Below are 21,941 nucleotides of genomic sequence, written 5' to 3'. Positions count from 1 at the left end.
CTCTCTCTTTATATATATATATATATATATATATATATATATATAGAAAAGAACTGACAATTTTTTTAGCTAAACTGATTTAGAGATAATATGAGTCGCATCAAGTCTACGAGTCGCATCAAGTCTACGTTGTTGTTATTTGAAAGCCGACCGTTTTTATTTGGGCTTAAAACTGACCGTATTGAGGATACGTGAAACGTCTGCAACAACTTCTCTTTATGGACGCACAGTTGCCGCCCAGGCTCATGAAAAAAAAAATGATCCTGTTTATGGACAAGACGCGTGAACGGCACCAAAGATGCTCCTGTCACTTTCTGGAAATTTCGATGTGAAATATATTCATTGCAATAATCGAAAAATTACGCAAAGAAAGCTAATGAACCCATTGTAAAATTTAGGCAAGACCGACACGTGAGTGGCCATGATACCGCCAAGGAACTAAACATTCACCGCCAAATCGTCTAAAGTAATTTGCAGTAATCTGGTTACCAAGAGAAACTCGGTGTTTGGGTGTCAGATCGTTAACGCAAAAGAATTTACTCGGTCGTTCCGTCTACAAAACTCTACAGAGGCCCCAAAAACTCAGTCAGACTGTTTTTAAAATGGTTCATCCCGAGTGATGAAAGGTAAATCCCATGCTCCATAATCTGTAACAAAACCTAGACGGACATCGAAGAATGTGGCGTTATCTGTTTGGTGGGTTTGGAGGAGAATCGGGCATTATGGGTTACTGCCCCCTGGCAAAATGATCTCTACTCTGATAATAGAGTCTCTGCTTTCAACAACTAACGAGATTATAATAAGCCATTAAATTAAATCGAATGAAACTAACGAGCAGAACTAGTAGCGCCGTCGCCCACCATGAAGATATCATACCACATACATTTTAGTTACCAAAAAAGAAATTTAGAGAAGCTATATAAGACGTCTTAATACACTCCGGATTATACTAGGATCTTGCTAAATCATCTGCTTTGATTTCTGCATAGCTCCCTCAATGGTGCTAATTTAGCCCCAAAGGGGGTATGCAGAAATTAATTGTTGCGATTTTTCGTCCAGAAACCATCGAAGTTTTACAGTGATGGGTTTACGGTGTTACTAGCAGAAGGTATGAAATCATCGTGGCAGAAGGTCATGGATCAGAATAGCATATATTTAGTTTAGGGATCTTACTTTAAAATATAAACACCCTTCTTAGACTTCGAATATCACCCATTGGAAAACCCAACACCAAGACATATCCTAGTTCACTATAGCGAGCAATATGAGCGTCAATCGTCAATCCCAATCAGATGCTTCGCTAGAGTTAAATTTGATGCAACATTACGTTACGATTCACAGAACCTGACTGGGTCTCCCTAGCCCAGTATAGCCGTGACGACATCGCGTTCTGCCAGGAATGAGCAGCGAGTAATTGGGGGGGGGGGGGTGTTGACGGTAGACTTCCCCTTCTATTTGTGAGCATCTGTCTTCTCCTTCGACGCTACTACAGGAAATAATCGGTGTTCAAATGTCCGCTTCAATGTTGCAAGCGACTCATCCGACAAGATCCGGCGGGACAAGACGTGAATCTTTATGGACGGTCTTCAGTTAGCTGGCATCACACGTCGATGCGCGTTGTGTTTCGTCTGGACGTCCGGTCCGTTATATTCATATTCAATCCTTCGTTTTTACAGCAGCGCACTTCACAGCCGACAACTTGGCTTGCTCGGGCGTCTGGCTAATGCGACGCGGCCGCGCTATGCCATTGGTGATCTGCACCTGCTGAATAAGCTGTCCCGTATCAATAGAGCCCTCTTTAGCTGTGGTCACAACCGCTGCCGCCGACGATTAGCGACGCTTGACAGTCACATCGTTCCCATGACAACGACAGCCTGTTGAAGCAAGGCCTAGAGTGAAGCATCTTTTTTTGACCAATGCAAACGAGAGCAGGCGGACAAGCGAAAAGCTCTTCTTGTTGACCATCCTCGCCGCCGTCATTTTCAGCCCAGGAAATTCGTCCTAGCTCTAGTGGAATTGGGCTCCGGGTAACTTTCCAGCGATGCTCCCTTGCGCTCGCAATTGCTCGACGTATTACATCTCACTGAAGCAGTCCAGCAGTTAATGTTTAGCTCGACTAGCCAAGCGGATCTTATTTTTCTTTTTATTTCGGTTGCATTATCTACAGCTAATGGTGACTGGTCGTTGCCGCTACTACTAAGGTCGTCGAAATTACTGCCTCACATAGCAGCATTGGTCTACTATGGCTACCGACGTCGCAAGGACTTGAATCTTTGATCTTTGGTAAGATTTACTACTCGTTGATTGTTTTGATTTCCAGCAGACCGCAAGAGTACGTCCTAGAGCTCTGGATCTTTTCGTATGTGTCGTAATCCACATAAGCATTTCTCTATCTACCGGCCCTTCTTGAGTTGTTATGATATGAGCCTTCGTCAGTCTGCGCTGATCTACGGGTGCAATTCCTCGTTTGTCGCCCGCACCGCGCCGCAGGGCTTCAGACGCCATTGAGAGATTTACGGTAGTAAAACTACAACGCCAAACCGTTATGTCTCTGTGCTATCCAGGAGGTTTGTGATGGGCGTGAGTTTACACTAGCTTAAGGCTATTATATCTATCTGTCCATAGGACAAAACATGCTATTTCCTTAGGGGCAGTTCTCTAGCGCTATAGTTTTTCAAGTGGGCAACAAAGAGTGCTTCAGCTGGCTAGGCAAAAGAATGAATAAATATAGGTAGCCAATCTGAACTATAAATCAGTCAAAGTGGGCTTCTAACGATATAATACTTATCGCGATAGAAAGTTCTTTTCCCAAGTGTTCGTCCACCTCGGGAGGCTTAAAACCGGACAAGATGTGCTGTTACCATTTCTATCGGGCTTTAATCGGGCACGTATTGTATATGCTACATGTACTAAGAATTACTTGATTTTAATTATTACTATTGTTATAGTGATGTGCTATGATAATGACGCCATATCTATTGAACAGATCTATATATATATATATATATACACATATCAAACGACGTGAAGATCTTGTATCCAGTCGGTACTACTATCCAGCGTGTAACATTTAGCGTGCGCATTACTTCTTTGTGACCAACACTGAATCTCCATTTTTAGGGTTAGCAAAAGAGTGATCAGCTGTCGCCTACCATGAATTCCACGCTTAAACTAACCAGCATTAATAACGCTGGTCATATTTGAAAACAAAATACAAGTATACGTCATATGTTAGATGTTATTAATTAGCGCATGCTTAGCTAAAACACAGAAGAGCGAAGAAGATATGTTACATTCTAGCATTTTAACATCGGAACCAACTTGCGCCACTGTAGCATTCAGCTATGGCAATACGCCCACACTTTGTTCCGAACGTTGTTCCAGAAAAACAGGGTCAAAAAGCAAAAACGGTCCCAGAATCGTGCTCCAGTTGTACCGATGAATCCCTGTGATTAACACAAAGTAACAACACTAGAAATTCAGGCAACTGGGACTAAATGAAGACGTCATCACGGGAGGGCAAACAAATAACTGGGGCTGAAGTGTGTCGCCGGAACGTTATACGAGCGGGTCACGCGACCTAGTCCTAACCACATCACTGACTTGTCGCCGTATGCGTGTTTATAAACATCCAACAAGTTTGACAAACGACTTCCAGTTCGCTTGCTTTGACGATGCACCTGTGCTGCTAACTCTGATCAGATCCGACGTATCATTCAATGCTTTAAATACTGAATTACTATTGTGGCAGCAGCGTAGTTTTCTGCCTGATCTTCGATTTTTAAGTGTATTCGTTAACGAACTGATAGTGGTTAGTCGGCGTCGTCTGCTAGAGCCAGTGGAACGAGTCTAAGGGCCTCAGCAGCCTGATTCTCAGCTGTTACCTGCACATATCTAGTCGGGATGATATGGGTGGCGCTCAAATAGCAACATCCATTCAATCGCACTAAATAATAGTCATTCTACAATGGAGCGATACGAATAGTCGAGATTGTGCACCAAGAGAAGACCACATATAAGGCCTAACTGGAAACCACTGTGTATTCTTAAGAGCACCACTAGGTACATATTATGCTACTCGATATTGTACGCAGCTAAAATCGTATTTCGAACATCTGAACCAACTTTTAAACTGCTCATAAAAATGATCAGTACAAATGTATGATATACGGGTCGAACAAACGACCGGACCCATACGCACACATTAGCTACGTCAGAAATATGTATTACGCCCAGCCTGATAGTTTCATTGCTTTAGTGTTTAGCTTCGCACGGTTCTCTTGCCGCTGCTTCCTTAGCAAACACCGGGCGTCACACGTTACTAATCAATCATCGACGGGAGCCTCATTTTTCCGGTTTCGTAGTTCTGAGTAGGAACGACGTCAGCGGAAGCCAGCACAAGAAACGCGTGCCGAAATGGAATCGAACATATTACACATTCTGTAGACGCTCTTATCTTCGGACGCTGTCCTGCCTGTATTCTAGCGCCGTTCAGCGAATAGCGACGTACAGTCAAGTTACAGTTGCTTAGGTAATGCCTAAGCCAATATGAAGCGTTCCCGCGCATACTCCGTACATGTGGAAATGGACTGGCTGAAAATGTGGATATTTCCATATACGTCCTAGTTCCTCTTCGCGTGGCTCAACGAACAATCATTCCATGAACTCAGAGTCGTCTTCTGTCTGCTCAGATATTCGGGAGCGCTTCGTTGCGTATCACTTTGTCAGCGAACTCCATGTTCACCATTCATTCGTTAGTGCGAGATCCCTAAGTGTGCCTTCTATACTGGATGTTTATTCTAATATGTACCCTTGACGACAGCGTGGGTGCTATTCAGCTTATAGCCCGCTGCGATAATCGATTAAAGTTAGACACCGGAAAAATGACCGCATCAATTATCCTCATACAATAGCATGTTCATGTAGACAAACAACTATCTTTTTCTAGTAGCCAGAATTCAACGGACTGCACAACCAAACACATCTAAATTTCCTTCCCTATATGCGATGCCCTCTAGATCGAAGAGGAAAACGGCGTCAGTCAAGAAAAGAAGCCCCTAGGTAACTTCCTGTTGCTGCGAGTGAAACGTTGAGCGGACGGCAGCACAGCATGCAGTTGTCATACAAATAACGTAACGGACACTTCATACAATTATAGTAATAGTTGTTTACTATGGTGCAATATGTCGATCATCGCCCACGTTAGCGTCATATGATGCAACGCTACTCGAAGAAGAAGATCGAAACGTGGCGCTGTAAGACGTATTTTGTCGCTTCGGTTGCTGACGTTGGGCTGAGTGAAAAAGATTCCGCTGATGATACAGGTGGTCACCGTCATCAAATAGCACCAGTGTCCACACAAGTGGCTTCGACGGGACTGGGATCATTTGATTCGAGCGCACCTGACAATACCTGCGACACTGCGTGTCCAACGTTTACAATTCTAATTCTCGCCCTGTGTTCATCGACCGACCTCGATTCGACCTGCTTTAGCGTTCGCCGTAAGCCGTCCAACAATAATAACAACTAATAGGACGGTAATAAAAATCGAATTTCGGCCTTGTAAAGTGATGACGAAGCAGCGAAACACGATACTGACGCCAGACGAAACGGTAAAATTTCCAATAGGGGAAAAAAAAATAAGCCGTAAAGTTTATAGTCGGCCCTAGCGACGGTATGGGGTGTCAGTGCTGGATGTGTTTTTCGTAGAGCCATTAAAAAAAGTTATGAATGATTATAATACGCTGTTAGGGTTATTTGCTAGTGGTAGCTTACTGATGTTCTCACGATACGACGCCTGTTTATTCGAAATACTAACTCGTATGGGGGTATCATATCGTTATGGGGGTACAGTATGCAACACGATAGATGTTCTATTATGGACGATAGTGATCGTTACGTGGTGACTTCACTCTATTTCTTCATTCTTCGGCGTCTTTAGACTGATAGTGCCAACTTGCTAGTGAGGAGCATGGTACATTGGCGATCAGAATTGTATTTGGCTGTTGTCGTGACAAAACATTTAATTATCTAAACATCGTAGCCGTTCTATTAATATTCAAGCTGTTCACCGTGTTTTACAGGATGAGGCGTCTTTACAGCTGTTATTAAATTCTTCATCTGGCGAAACCTGTGGTACCTGGGCCCGTTTCATTTGCCTAGCCAACATCTATTTTACGATTATTTAGTAGATTTCGTTATTTCTGTTGATTATGTAACAGTTAGCGAGCGTATAGCGAACAAAAATGTCCAGCAGCGAAACGACAAGTTCTTATGAGATTGAGCCTGAACTGAAGCCTATATAGGCTGTTGAACAAGCTACGTAGCTTTATATGCTGTTATTAGAAGATCGCGGAGAGTGTTTCTGTCATATTATCAAATCTTTATTCACTTTAGCCTAAATAAAACACCACATACGAGAGTGTATGTATATATAACGTTGGGCATTCCTATTGTGACAAACGGCCACCTATAAGTGTGATCTAGGCCAAGCCTCTATCAACTATTCATCATTACTAGGCAGGCGTTGTGATTGCGGCATGTTCTTGTATCAGATTTTGTGTGTTGCATGAGGCTATTATATGTGAACGTTTATATAAATGAGCTGAAACTAATAAGTTTTATGATCGAGTAGGTTTGGACGTTTGCCAAATTTGTGCACCATTTTGACTTGCTATCGCGCACGCTTATATAAAAAAAAAAACTCACCTATATTCAAGAGACATCTCTGACGAAACGCAGATTACTATTGGCGTATTGTAATAAACATCAAAATACTGATATCGCCAATCCATAATGGGGCTTCACGCAAAAGTTGAATCATGTCCTATCAGCGTTGGTGCCTCTCTGCCTCGCTATTGACGCCACCTACGTTTGTTTAACTGTTTCCTCAGGATGAACTTACTGAAAAGTATATTTTTTCTGTCACCATAAACCAGTAGAATAATATGTAGTGCAAAAAGAAGTCATTCATTAGTTGTGTTCCCTTCATTATATTGCGCTACTCGGCTTTGTAAGTTCATACGCTTATTCCAGATATTTTTCATCCGTCACACGACGACCACGGCCGACGGAGTCCGCACATTCGTTCCGATAAGAAAACTTATTGTTTGCGCATCTGTGTTACGTTTCTAAGATAATGCTCCTTTTTTAGCTGCCGTTCGTGGTGATACTCAAGGTGATTCAAAGTGTCCTTTTGCCAAAATTTGCAAGTTTTACCTCCAAGTTCCTAAAAGCTAAAAAGTTCTTATAAACACATAGGCAAATACAACTTTTTTAATAATAAACAACATAAAAACCTCATCATTTAGGAAAAAAAAAAGACTGATTAACTGACAGAATTCTCTAACGACGTGTTTGATAAATTAAACGATTTTAAAGAACAGCTCAATGTTACAATGGAACACTCGACTACTTACAATTTAGAAGTGATATTATGTACTATAATAACTAATAGGCATATGTGACGAGTTCCAGAACAATACTTATTACAAAATAGAACTAGTTCTGCGCATTAATTATCTATTTTTTCATCCTCCATTAATCTGGACCGCAATTACCGTAGTAAAATCTCTCATCAGTGCATAAGTATCTGTCTGTGCTGATTTGATGCTAGCAGCTACGTTGACCCTGTAGGGTATAAGTAATGACTGAGACTCCAAAGTACTCCTAAAAATAATCCGGCTGTGTTGACTTTCGCAAAAAACAACCCACCGTTCATTGAACCAAATACGTCCACCATGGTTTTAGCCTGCTACTTCCTTCCGAGACAAACACTTGCCGAAAAAATAAGTAGACCGTGATTTAACGGCATTTGTGGCTTCTCGCAGCATCAATTGTCCTGGCTATGGGCTGCCAGTAACAAATAGTGCAGAACGCAAATTGCCTGAAAAGCGCTCGACGCCGTCTCGAAATCGCTACAAAACGCACTTAAATGTAGATTAGTATATGCTGTTGGTAACGCCCCCCTGTCTGTTCGTTGAGAGTGAAACCCCTTGTCGATCCACATATATCTATTCAATACCAACCGATGGTGGCCTTATTTTACCGTAGGCATCTTGATTCTATTCTCGTGGGCGCTTCGCTAGAGCAAATTGATCATAGCTCAATATGTATGATTACTGTGATAATGGTACTAGGGTAAGTCATGCTAGACGTGGCACAGTAGCGATATAAACCTGATTACCAAAATTACCATTCTCCTATAATAATAACTTATTATTAATATTTATTTGTAACTACTGTTTTCAATAATGATACGGTGGTGAACCGCTGCCATCCTAGGCACCTGACCATTATCCGAACGACTATAGTATAAACTGACATTGAGTTAGTTAACAGGAACAACGGACCTGCTTGACACGCGACGTTTCACTGATGCTATCACTGTGTCAACCAGCCGTCACATTTTGTTATATATGTTTGTCGTCACAAATTGTAATAAACTCTTCCGAAAGTGCCATCAAGACGACGGCGTCGAGCAGAACGTATCAAGTGGACTGAGCCACTGTCCACTGGAACAAACCCAACGCCGCGCCCCTCAGCGGAACGTTGGCTGGCATTCGTTCGACGTAGGGATGGCATGGTATGCGTTCGACCCTCCCAAGCAGTCACTAAACGGACGATATGACAGAGGCCGCTCTACGGGGGACTAAGGCGTGTTAAATACCGGCGATATGTTGCCACTGGTATTGTCGCCTGGAACTCGTCCTGTTTTGAGCTTATAGACAAAGTCGACGGAGCAAACACCCTCTTTGTGCTGCTAAGCCTGCCAATAGGTAAATCGTAGAGCAGCAGACGCTATACTCGTTGCCACTTGGTATATTGGTTATTCTTTCGATTGTGACGCGAATTAGAAAGAAATCAAATACGAGAAAACGTAGCTAGAAGTGGAAACTGAGACGAAAACGTTCCGAATTTTACGTCCGGTGGAACTGGAGACGGCTGGTCGCTCCTTTGTCTCTGTCTAGATCACTTCTGTATGTCTTCGGTTGGCAGGCAAACACGCTAGCAAAATGTTTCTTCGGGCACAGAAACACTGGAAAAAAATTGATACAAATCTTTTTGACTTGGGGATCGTCTGCGAAAAAAAAATAGCGATATGTTTCAAATTCAATTTTTGACCCGATCACAGAAACATAAACGGTCACTGTTGTACAGCAAGGCGTACATGGCGCATCTTTCTCTTTCTCGTATACGCTCGCATAGAAAACGCTGGTCAGCAGTTCCCGCATAATAAATTTAGACGCATTAGCACGGCAATGGGCACTAGACGTAGTTACACTGATCGCGATAAACTTCCAAAGAAACTTTCCGTTTTTAACGTTTTACCATCCTTGGTGAAGAAGGGATTTGTTTTTTTTTCTAAAGCAAAAAGCTACTGCCGACTAGGTCGCGCGCTTAGTCCCTGTTGAGAACCTATCTATTAACGCTTTGTTGGCTCAACTGTTACGTCGCCATCTTAGACACGGGAGGGTAAATTGTTAATTTAAGGTCACTACAGATGCAGCTCGTTCAAGGCTGTACAAATGTAATCATTATGACACACTTGTTCGTCAACAGCCTTGTTTGGTATTTTCCGTTAGCGGTAAGGTTGCTACGTTAGAATTTACCAATCAGACGAGCTTATGAATATACACTTCTCAGCTCATTAGTTATAATTCAAGTTTATGATATATAAAGGCAGGGATAATTTTAAACGTCCTTCTTGTGCCTAGCTTAGTTTGTTGAATCTTTTCTAGGTCATTCATTTTTCAATGGACCTGCAAACTATGCCATAAAGCAGAAGGTGCTATAGGACGTGAATGTTCATAGCAATGTATATCTGCAAGTTGGAAAAATAGCGCTGTACGTAACACTGATAGTAGGCCCGCATCCGAAAATATAATAAGATTCAGCTGTATATATAATACATATATACTAAAATACGTACTGGTTGAGAATAAAGAGACATATGCGTAGAATCGATTTAGGCTGCTAAATCGCCTGTGAATAGAAACTTCCTTTTTGCGAATAAAAATAGAAAAAACGCAAGGAAAACACAAGTCTTGGGGTTAGGTCTTTAGAATTGTTGATAAAACAAACCGTATTTAAGAAACACTGCCTATCATTTCACAGAGCGTATGAAGAGACAAGTCTGAATCCGATTTTCCGTCAATCGGCAGCGCCGGCCTTACCTGAGAACGAAAAAAAAACAAAAAAAAAAAGAAATTAATTAAAGTTTTCTTGACAAAAAGCATTTTTTTGATACATTAAAGATATGTATCTAATCCTAAGCAGCACGAATATATGACAAGGCGTTGGCTGCAATATCAGCCTATGTATCATTCTGCAACTGAGCTGGTGAACGGAGGATGGGTATTCTGTTCCATTGGGTGCGAGTTGCTAGCTATTTTTGATTGTTTTCAATAGTCGAATACTGCTGAATACGCTCCGGGTCGCTCTGTTTAGTCGCTTAGGTCCGGTCGCTGTTAATTCATTCTCTCAATCAAAAACAAGGACAAACTAGTTGTTCGTTCGGACCTACTCTGCTGTTTCCGGCCTTCGTTTTTCGCAAGGACAATCGATTGTACAGGACGAACACTAAAGGGCTAAACGTGAACTGCGGTTCATTGTCTTACTCAGGCCAAAGTCCCCTCTCATACAGGCTAACGGGAAGTTGAATTTCCCTGTGACGATCACAACACTATAAAATACCAGCCACAATAATCTACTGATATCTTATTTTTTGCCGATTTGATCTGATGCTACCATTGTCAATAATTATGCAGCTTTCTAGTTACCTAGAAGAGGCAGTACTTCAGTTGGGAACCCTGCTATCCTTCGCTCGTATTCATTCTGCCATTAAGTAACTGAAGGCCAGACGACAATGTGGCCTTACTTGACATGCAACAAAAAAAGCATATTTCGTGTTAACATTTTTCGACACATTGTGGGACCTGCTGGCTACAGGACCGATCAACCCGACATTCACTTAATAGCTTACGAGATATAAGAAAAGAAAATTGATAGATATTAAGCCCACTCTTGAATCTAGCTGCGTATGTGTACCATAAGGAAACACAGGCTTCTATGTTTAGATCATTAAACATCAAAGTTGCAACTGGAATAGGCAAATTTTCTCAAAACTTTATTTCTTAGCCAAATCGTACCTGGATAACGTTTGTCCTATTTTGAACTTCGAAAAGCTAACAGGCGAGAGTACTGAACAGAATATTTGCCGATCCAAGCCGACTTATTTTCTCACACTGGAGGGCGTCCTCCACATTTACACCGTATACATTTTTTTTAATCGAAACGGCGCGTAAGCACGGCATCATCCATCAAAGACCGCGTCTCTGTGCAACGTAAACGTAAAGATGACTCACTAAGCAGACGTTCAGTCTGGCTAATACCAGTCTGTGTTTCTACATGGTCAGCTGTGCGCGCGTAATCATTGCTTCATACAGCCGCGTATCCATCCAGCTAGCGCAGACAAATCTTTCATATTAACGCTTTGTAGCGTCAAATCGATTGGAGATCAAGCAGACGAAAACTTTCAAACAATAACAGCATATCCGCAGCGAGACTCTGCAGACAGCCATCAAGATTGTAACCGAAAGATTATCGTTTCGTATAGGTCACTTTGGTCGGGTAACTGAGGCAGGATAGAAACGTTTCCTCTAAGCAATGTTAAATGATAAATTAACTAGTTATCGGCTTGGTAAGCTCCTGTAACGGACATACAGTCTATCATAGATTATGTAGAACAATGTTCAAACAGACAGCTGAGATCAATCCCCACGGCTTGAAAGGCATGGGCAAGAAAGCTGTTCCGCCGACGAGCTATTCAAACGTTCATCGACGGAGGAATCCGTTTGCGACAAACCCGCCAGTCTCGTTCTTAATGGTGATAGATATATAGCAGGAAATCTAAACTAACGTATAACATAACAGCAATAACAAAAGTAACCAAGCACCAAATTACTCCATTAAACTCGTTCAGCTTATCGATTCTATCCCTAATCCCTAGGTGTAGTTATCGATGCAGGAATATAGGGGAACGATATACGACGCCGTTCATGTTGTTCACTTCCGACAGACTTCAGGTCACCTTCAGATAGAAATATCCACCGGATAATTCACCTACTCTACTACACGGTAGGACGTTCTTGGCTTTTGCAGTGCAATTCTGTCAAGCATATTTCTTGTTCAACGAACACGGTTCTTCTCCGATCTTGTTTCGACGGCCAAACGGACTCGGTCTCTGATCTGGCTAAGAAAGCATACGTACTGAGCTTTTGTTCCATATACGTTCGTGTACATCACCGCCGTACGATGTCCGGAGCGACATACCCTTCCTTCGGTCAATTTCGATTACTGCACATTTCCGTCACCGTCACTTACCGAATGTCAAAGTTCGAACGAATATAGACAGTTGGTACTGTTTTGTATAATAACATCTTGATAACGGTACGCCATATCAATATCGTATCCATTGTTAGGGGAGGTTGCATGCCGATATCGAAATGACAAATGCCGCTACTCTAGCAATGCCCCTCAGGGATGGATCACTTCCAGTGTTACGCTTGAACTAAATTAACAGCAGCACTGTTAGAATAGTAATAATAACTTGATAAGCCACATTTAAGAAAGCTGAACTATTGTATAATGTCAAACCTACGCATATGATGAATATGTTATACATGCTAGACTGCAAGGCATAAGCCTTAAAAATGCAGCGATGAAAATTAAATAACGATCGGCAAAATCGATAAAAACGATCAGCAAGATGCTCTTTAAAATGTCTAAAATCACATTTACTATAACGTTCGACCTCTACTAATATTATGATTATCAATTAAGTTCCGGCTTTTAAGGTATTGTATACTAATTATATAGGAGAGGGCAGTAAACATCACATAATAACTCTAGTTACATTAAGTACAAAAAGCATATATCACCGAGGTGAAATTATTATCCGTCGATTGACAAGTACAGCCTATTTTGTGGACCTATAATTGATTCATTTAACACATGCTGATAGATTGCCGAAAAAGCCAATCCGTCTTCAGGAGTTGTGTCGGACTTTCGAAGCTTCACGAATGGCTCGGTGTAGATAGATCCTGCATATCGTAGATCCTAGCATCGAAGATTATAAAAACAACGCCGCCCGACTCTTCGTCAGGCAACGAGAGTTTTCTTTAGAACGCCATTGTGCGATACTACATAGCTTTGCGTACGTGTCATCAACGAGTGAGATAGTCATGTTTAGGATTAGAGCGTGACGATGCTTTTGAACATACATGTTCAATGTATAAGACTTAAATTTGCATACGCTATGAGCCAGTAAAGATGGTAATGATGAATTGTGGTAGTTTGCCGAACATCTCAGTGTTTAAGTCCGAAGCATTCACGCAGACCCTAAGCTTAAGGCAACAATCTAAGTTAATCCCGATTGCGGACCTTTGACACGTGGTTTCCAAGTGAACGCGAGAAAAATCCCTTTGATAAAAGCAGTCACGTAATAGCTCATCAATGTTTTGCTGTTCGTTAATACGTGGCTGTACAAATATGATATCTCTAGCCGGCCTTGTGCTTTGGGCCATTCTTAGTAAATCTAACGAAATGAAGATATATATGGCTTTCATGATGTGTTGTTAGTTAATTATAAAGGTTTAAGTTTTTTTTTATAAGTGTTTCATATTGCTTTGTATTGCGTTTTCAAATCCCACATTTTTCATGTTAGTGCATTTACTTAACGATAATACCTACTGGTAAATTTGCAGGTGTTGGGTCGATAAATACTATATGGGATAGAGAACAAAGACTACCTTAGCAAACAAGCAGTCACCCCTGGCTTATTCTCGCTTTCGAAGGTTACATCCCCTAACAATAATAGCAACGATTTTACAATCAACTTCAGCTCTATCGTATGCAACGAAATCACCACAGTATATGAAGCGCGAACAACTTCACTGATAAGGCCGCAGTCATGGCCGGCAATCGATGGGACATTTCTAAACACTGAAACTATACGTCCAGGAAGCTCCGTACTCCAGAACGCAACCACTAATACAACACTTTATGGATAATTTTAACATGCGAACATATCAACGACAGCTGTCCACGGAAAAATACAGCCTCGCGCTATTGTGCTGTCATGTGTCGGTTTGTATCCTACGCGGCCTTGGAAATGTTTGTCCTGCTCGAAAAAAAAAGCATACGCATCCATACACAGATCTGCTCATGTGTACGTAACCGACATATTCACCCGCGTGAACTTGAATTGTGTTTGAGTAACGAAAATTATTACCCTTGTGCATGGAGATGTGTCGGGTGAAAGTACTCAGGGATCTATGACTAGCGCTGCTTCAACGATGTTCCCTGAGCTTTTAGAGGTTTGCATGTGACCTGTCAACGAAAATATCAGCACACAGCACACAATCCGGATGGCATTTCCAATCAGTCCTCTTATGCGATGCTTTACAAAGCTAACAACCACGAGCATATTACCGTATAGAATGTTCCAATGTGGATGCATAAATCCTTAAGGACAGCGAGGTTGCATATGGCCTACCGACCTATATTAGAAGGAGCGGATAGGTTGGAAAAAAGATAACAAGACATTGCTAGGGTTGAATTTTTAGATTGGCTATCACCACTCTGAAAGCTAAAACTCATTATCACGGGAAGATTTTGATTAGTGTGACAAAGTGACTGGCCACATTGACACGAAGGTCACGGAGAAAAACATATACGAGCCCTTGGCTTAGTCAGACCCATTGTTTAGGGGATTCTGAATTTCTTTCAATCAGCCCGTCCGTAGTTGATGATAGAAAGAGCAATGCTCGAAATTCGACAGAAAAACAATTTTCATTATATTCAATTGTTAACTATTGCAAATCAGCAATCATTTAGATAACTTGTAAAGAAGTGTTACTTTTATTTTTCTGAAGCTAATTTGATCAGATCGTGAATCTGGTCTCATTTAATAGCTATATTCTGTGTAATCCAATTGAGGTTGAATCATCGGTTCGTAAATCATTGGGCGTACTCCCTTCACACTACCGTTAGTAAACTCTATTTACCTAACGGTAAGGCTCACATTCAAAAAATAATAATGCACCTGTCGAATAACCACAAAACATAAGGCTTGTGGCCTAACAGAACATTCTTAGAACACAAACATTTTTAAACATGGCCGAAGTGCTGTCCGTCTGTAAATCAAGGCGACCGTCAAGAAGGTGCCGTTCCGCTTTAAGAAAGACGACCATTTTATCCGGTCTGCTACGAATTACCTTACAGATGAGCTCAATCAACAAACCGTAGCCAGAGCTAACATCACGTCTACTATTTTACGGAATGACGTTAGTCTGGTAGTATAATCAAAAATATACAACAGGGTAACTGTGTTCCCCTGCATAAGTTCTCGATGGTTCGCTCGAATCCATCAATTTTTTGATCATTCATAAAGATCTATACGATCAACACATAAATGCTAGCACCAGCAGCATTTATGTGTTGATTGTACCTTAAACTTAAAGCAACAATGATTCGTTCGTAAATTCAATTGATGTACGCAGGCGACATCCCAAATATTGCAAGAACATCATTTAACCGGGACAAACTGGGGGAAACTAGGGGAAGATGCTTGCATCACAGGCTCGTCTGAGCCTCACTAATGAATAATGGCCTGATGTTATTAGTTCATGTACGAAGTGTATCGTTTATCGGATATCGCTGTGATAAACGAATGGTACGTATTTTGTATCGCTAAAGCGACGCGCTAGCTATGAAACGAGTTTCGGACGAGGACTTCGTACGCAAACCTTGCAGACGGGTTCCCATTAATGAGTTTGACTGTTGACATTTCAGGACCTGCCTCGGCCAAGGTGGCTAACGTGTTTCTGCCAGATTGTAACGCGAAAGAGATTTATTTCAGCAGAACAAAGTGGTTAGAGGCCACTGGAAAGTCATCTTAATATTGGAATAAAATGCTTTTCTCTAGCGATCATTTTAGGTATACCTTTAATGATTAAGCCCGAGCTTTTCGCACTCGTAAAACTGCATCGACTTCAGTTGATAAGATTCTATTCGGGAAGTATACATATTCTTTTGTCATACTGACTAGCTGTTAGCCGTTGTGCTTCATTCGAAATGAAAACATCAGACTTGATTGTCATAACATACCGGACCTTGCGACCGTCGCAACGCGGAGGTATACCCCAAAAATGTCACCTTAATCTTATTCTACCAAATATCGTAGGCCATCTGCCTTTTTATTGCTGTATTTTTTGGCGAAAAAGAACACAGACTTAAGCCAGTGAATGCTGCGCCTTTCAAAAGCTGCCATGCTTTAAGCTCCAACGCTGTTTCAATGTAGATGTTTAGATATCAAACAGCTAGAAATATTTATCTTGGCCTAGATGGGCAAGTTTAAGCTCAGCTTCCTTAAGGCTTCGGTACTACCTATCCGTACATCCTTAGCGCTTAGTGGCTATCACTCCACGACGGCTACCGCGCCACCAGAACAAAACCCGATTAGCTGACGCACTGACCAGCCTGCCAAAACACAGTCCGAACCAGGACAATGGACGCACAATTCGTGTATTCGACTGACTATCGACAATTTGAAGCAATGTTTAACTAAAATGGTTTAACAATACGAAACACTCATTAGTCTGAGACAGAGTTATGCGAGGCTTTCTAGCACAAACGTTCGGATGCGCCTTTATACGCTTCCCTCTTAGATGGAGCCCGCACAGAAAAGAAGAAAAACCGTCCCACCTAAGTAACCTTTGAATTTCGACTCTTTTCCGACGTCGTCCCATTTACTCAAAATTGAATAGTAGTATTGTTGAATTTTAGTCGATTCAATCTCTAATACACAGGGCATCTCATCGTCTTTGGACATCCGACGTTGATTTGGGGCACATGCGCATGGCAGTATACATAAACTGTATTTATTGTTGGAGAAGCGTGATCCTGAATTGAAGGACAGGTAAGAATAAAATGTAACGATTTCAATAACGATTATAAATTTGTTAGGGAAGCTTCTATTATTTCATATTATCTTTTATAACGATCCATACAAAATGCCATTTACTTATATAGCCCAAAAGTAGTTAAAGATAAAGCTGCGTGCTCGGTGTCGGTGATCAGTAAGCTAGCTTACAGCATGAAAAAATTGTAATACGCCGGGAGACCGGGTACGCTTTCACGTTTCGACCTAGGTAGGACGCCTGTTTCCTTCGGTAACAACTGCAGCTACCCATCTATGAAGCTCAGTGTTGGCTGTGAATGTGGGTGGAACTTTTCGCAGTTTTAATTCTCAATCTTCCAGATCCTCACACCGTCGGAAGTTACTGGCGATAGCCTGGCTCCTATCACTGCAACTTCATACCTATGAACTTGATTGAATTTGCCCGAGAAGAAACCCGGCAGCGTTAGTAGCGGTTGGCAGCCGAGGTGGCGCCACAATCGCTCCTGCCTTAATATCGTAACTATACAATTGCTCTACGCAAATGAGAGAAAACTATTGTGATCTTTAAGCAAAACGAACTAGTTCCGCTTCGTTGATATCGGCAACGGCTCGAGCCCAACGACACTTGGCTGCCATTAATGGCAAAATAGTGTTGTACTACTAAAGGTCTGACTGCAGACGGGCTAACAATTCCGTTCGCTCTGGCGCAAATATACTTCTGGTTTGCGTCTTTAATGCTGAACTACGGATTCAGTGTCCTGTCAGCGAGTGTTTTCAATTAGAATATGTTCACAAGTACCCCATGAGCCGAGAATAATATTATTACCGGTACGCTCATCTGTTAGAACCGTTTTCAAATTACGGGAAAAATTTTCCACGACAAAGTACCACTTTGCACTAATTGAGTTTTCCTTACTAGTACGATAGCAATGATTCTCTGCGGTACTAGTTGATCGCTAATTGCTGGTATAGTTAGATAGATAGAGGTCAAGATCAGAGAGAATTTTCGTAAATTGTACTGTCGGCTGAATCAGCACAATTGATCACTTGTGTATAAAGAGCAACCTACAAAAATGGATAGAGCATTTGTGTAGTACTACCGTGCACAGATGTAAAAGGCATCAAATTTTGAGCAGACGCAACCTGTATGCCATATATATATATATATAGAGCGTGGAGGTAGCGCGTTACGTACGGACCCGCTCAACACTCCCACCAAACTCGACCTCTTTCCAGGACGATGACTTCTTGCGTCTGGTCCTTGTCCGACTGCCGATAAAAATTAACTGTATTCCATCTATAAGGTGTTCTATGTGAGTTTTTTTTTCTTGATTAAAGCTTTGCAAAATGTACGTAGATTACTCCAGATGCGTTTTCAACTAATCTACAGATCATTTTTCACCCAATTTTTACATGTTTAAAATTCTGAAGCACGTTCCATGTGAAATGCCAGTTTGAACCGACATAGACCTTAGACTCGAAGTTTGGCTGTCGTGGAAACTTTTTTTATTGATTGCGACAACGCGTTCTCATCATTTGGGTCCCGACATCTGGCCACCGCCTCGCTGATCTTCAACACTACAGCTTCCGTTCGTAAAACGACTGCATCATTCACATACTGTTTTCTCTCAAGGTATCCTTGCCTGATGTCTTCACCAATCTTCGACGAATTTCCGCAGCGCAGTAACCTTCGGAGAACAAAAAAAGCGCCGAGCATCGATTTCCTTCTTTTAAAATTACTTCTTCTATTTAGAACAAACTCAGTCGGTTTTCATTCATCGGTTTCTTTCTAGCCAAATTCCGTCTGCTAGCGGCACATTGTACCGAAGTCGTTCAATTCTCCGCCAAATCCGCTCGTAAAAAAAAATATATATATATATATTTTTTTTTGGACGAAGGATTGCTTGTGTGAGACACAAACATTGAATAATAACACCAAACAACGTTTATTTTCTTACTCCTAACTAGCACGTCATGTATTTGTTGCAATCTAGACTTAGCAATTAGTAATTACATGGAAAAACTGTTAAAGAAAATTCCGCTAAAGTCTATGAGAGAGCGATTCAGTGTATCCATCCACAGTCTGTTCAGCTGGAGTCTGTGAAAACGTAGCATGTACAAAATCACGCCAAATCCGCAAAGTAGTTTCAGGAAAACTGGCACAGACTTGGATCGTGATTCTGTCCCGTTATGACAAAGCTAGCCGTCATGTATTTCGAAGACATTCCGTGAAGGCTGCCCGGCAGGCCCAATGTCGTTTTTTTGTCTAATGAATTTTTTTATAAGAAAAATAATTCATTACTTAAATAACCAAGTTATTGTTTAATTAATATTCAATTATAAAAATGTATTCGTTTAGTTACAGTAGCGGTGTGTCACCTAGAAGATACGAATACTTGTTCAACGATAAGCGACGCAGGCCGATTTGAAAGCACGGACTTGATTCAGGTATACCTTTCCTGCTCTCATGGGTTCCTTAAGAAGTAACTCACTGATCAATAACAAATCCAGCATACGCACAACCGGATTTATTGTGGATGATCCATTAATCATAATTAGTCCAATGAGAGGTCTCTGCAAACAAATGATAGAGTTTAAAATTGTTATGACCGAATTTTTCCTAGCGTCAATTCCGTTGATAGTTTCCCGCTACCTTCGGATCTGCTAACAGTGCTCAACACTAGACGGTTAGCATACAAGAAACCATTGTCATAGTGCACATGCATGAACGTTGAGCAATTTTTGCGGGACGTTAGAAAGTTGAGCTGACAAAGTTAGCGCGTTGTCAAGCCGCTTACAGTGCAGCGTAACGCGTAACTGCTTCAGAAAGGTACCTTGTGTCTAGACTAGCATTCATTCAGTACCGTTTCACGGCAAAAATAACTGCGTATAATGATATCCAAGTGATGGAAATCATCGGCCATAGTATCCGGCCATATATCGGCAAAGCAGATCTTCGAAGGACGGAACAATTCTACGTATCGGCACAACTCATCTTAAAATAGTTTTTAACGTAACGTTATTATCTGCTGTATGTGTATGTAAATCCTAGACTTTTTGGTGAAGATGATATCTGCACAACGGAAACGAAATGGTCACATGGGACGGAAATCATGGATTTTTTGCTATTCATGCATAGTTGATTAAATAACGTAATCGGCTATTATAACATTGTGGTGTTTTGTTATTAGTTCTTCTGTTGATTCGTACCGTGTACAGTTATCTAAGAATGTGTCCACAATAGGCTCATGATAGACGCTACTCGCATGTGGGAGAGACGATGCCTAAAAATGCGTTAATTAGAAATAATTCGGGAAGCAATCCAATTTATATTGGCGTATTTCGGTATGTACACTAGATAGATCCTCGCAGCAAACTATATGTAGTATATTTAGTCGGTACACAAACACATTTTTTTTTTTTTTCGATAATCGTCGCTGGACGCCAACGCGCATTATACGTCAAAGGTGTCTTAAATTAACTTGGAAGGGCCCATCTATTAGGCAAACCGTTAAGAGTCGCTGCAATTGAAATGGTTGCAGACCAAAGCGCGAGAATAATTCTGCTTGCAACGCCCGCTCTTACGGACAAGCACAAATTTTACCTACGTTCTGGTAGAGATATAGCGAATGCTTCGAATAGTCGAAGTAGCACCGTTATTGGGTTCGCAAGGTTGTTTAGCTCTTTACCGATCTATGCAATAAACGAGATTACTTTATGTTACAGGAGAGAAGTGCCTATTTCGAAATGTATAACAACATATCCAAGATGATCTTAATAGGAGTTAGTCACCAAGTTTGATTTTACACTGTGCCGCCTGCTACCAGCTACCTGCGTACGTAATCGTTAACGAACTAACTGAAATTTTTATTCGACTAAGTCACCCTGCTGGTTTTACTGCTGCATTCGAGGCGGGCAAACATTATAGGAACATATTACTGACGCTTACACCTATTACAACCTTTGCCAGCCTTATAGTTTCGCATTTCGGAAATAATTGCTTTCATAGTGGGCATCTATGATTTCCATAGAACGCTTTTCGTACCGCAGTGACAGAGTGATAAGCTGAATGCAAAATGGAGACTCTCCGATCCTCCAGCGACTTGCTTTGCCCGACAGGGCCTGAAGCTTGCTAACGCTCGTCTTCGATTCACCTAAATTTAAAGGAATCGTCCCTCAATTGTTGCGTTTTTTCAATGGCTTTTAAGGTACTCTGGACAATGTAACCTGAGGCCATCGTGAGCTCATTCTTAGACCCATTTCACTGACATTCAATGTTTCTAGGTATTGCCTTATTATTAGCAATGTACTATGCTGTGCTGGCAAAATGACAGAAGCGGTCGCGATAGAAACAGAAGAGTGCGGCGACGGATTTTCCATCCAACTTTAGGCCTACGTTCAGCTACTGCTTTTGGGTGTTTCGATTGCTTTTCTTCATATAGCTACATGGGACACATGTAGTCTGGTATTTAGATAGTGCGCATCGGAGTGTTTGTGCCTCGACTGGTGCGCCCTCTAATCTCGGCGTCATTTTTCATTCCGTTTATTCTAACGAGCGTTTAACAACTCTACGTTATCCAGGTAGAGGCGAGGCCCAAGCATTTAACATACGGCTGTACTATGAAAATACCTTTTTCAGAGGACTCCTCCCAAAATGAACGAAGCACATTAGCGTCTTTTGCGTTCGCATGTACGCAGACAATTACGATTTAGCTCAACACGACACATCAAAAAATCAGGCACCCAATTACGCAGTCAAGGCTTTGCCTAAGGACAAATATCACTACCATGATTATCGTACGGTAATGTGTTTATTTAGCTGGAGAAACTGAGGCAACATTTCGATGTAGTAATATATGGTCCGCGTATTCGTTATCCATGCCAATAGCATGGATGATTGGGAACTTGTGAGAATACCACATGAAGATTCCATGCAGTCTATGTATCAAATTTTAAATACGATAGATTTTATTAGAGA

The 21,941-nt window shown here is 41.5% G+C and overlaps 1 long non-coding RNA gene across 1 annotated transcript in view; it reads right to left on the bottom strand.

Annotated features, from left to right (window-relative positions):
* Positions 1 to 21,941, bottom strand: part of LOC147752606 (uncharacterized) — a 36,829-nt gene that overhangs the window by 8,337 nt on the left and 6,551 nt on the right. The window lies entirely within an intron of this gene.

The sequence above is a fragment of the Varroa jacobsoni genome, unplaced genomic scaffold (genome assembly GCF_002532875.2).
Source record: "Varroa jacobsoni isolate VJ856 unplaced genomic scaffold, vjacob_1.0 scaffold_1133, whole genome shotgun sequence".
Taxonomy (NCBI): domain Eukaryota; kingdom Metazoa; phylum Arthropoda; class Arachnida; order Mesostigmata; family Varroidae; genus Varroa; species Varroa jacobsoni.
The sequence above is the reverse complement of the archived record's forward strand: the minus strand, read 5'-3'. Positions and strand labels throughout refer to the sequence as shown.